Source organism: Arachis ipaensis, chromosome B01 (genome assembly GCF_000816755.2).
Source record: "Arachis ipaensis cultivar K30076 chromosome B01, Araip1.1, whole genome shotgun sequence".
In the NCBI taxonomy this organism is placed as follows: domain Eukaryota; kingdom Viridiplantae; phylum Streptophyta; class Magnoliopsida; order Fabales; family Fabaceae; genus Arachis; species Arachis ipaensis.
In genome coordinates, this window is record NC_029785.2 from 121,671,254 (window position 1) to 121,672,182 (window position 929).

Genomic DNA, 929 nt, shown 5'->3' on the forward strand with positions numbered 1-929 from the left:
CCTATATCTAAACATATCACGCATAAGCATGAATCTAAAAATTTCGTATTTTATAAGAATTGTCTGACCCTATTTTAGCTTAAATTTTTAAGTTATTTAAATGGTAATAGCTCTTAAATTTGAAGAGGTAGATATTTTTGTATTTTATTTACAACAAAAATAATGTAAATAAAAAAGGCCTAAAATCCTAATTTTCTAAACTCTTAATTATAAATTTTAAATTCTGAAATTCAAATCTTAAATCTTAAATACAAATTCTAAATTTTAAATTTTAAATCATAAATCTTAAACTTAAAATTTAATATTTCATCTGATATAAATATTGGTGAGCAGTACGTTGATTTATTTTTTTATTCATGCAATATATAATTAGAGAATAAATTTTTTAGAGTCAAATTCGAAATGAAATTTTATATTTTTATTAACTTAATTCAATAAATAATGTATTGAAAATATCAGGAATAGGAGTAAAATTAGGAATATGAGTTAAAGATTTGGTAAGAAAGAATTTTTTAGAATTGGGAGTTATAAAAAAATAAAATAAACAAAAGATGGCTGAAGGTGGTTGATAAAAGTAGTGTACCCCAAGAATAAAAATTATTGTATATTATATTATACCTCACACGCCCAAATTTAGTTCAGTTAATAATGTGTTGACACAAATTTCGTATATAAAAATTGAAAAATTGTAAGTCTAAAATTTATATTAGTTAATCATTAACTGAAATTTTTTTTTTTCAAATTTACTATATACACGCTTTTGACTGAATTACAAATTTTATACTTTTCGAGTGATATATATATATATCCGCTTTGAATTCATTTTAAAATTTTAGAGATGCATCATTATAGCTATTATATATTAAGGTTTTGGGTTTAGACCACATGATAAGTTTATTATTAATAAAAAATTTTAAGTACTTTTATTT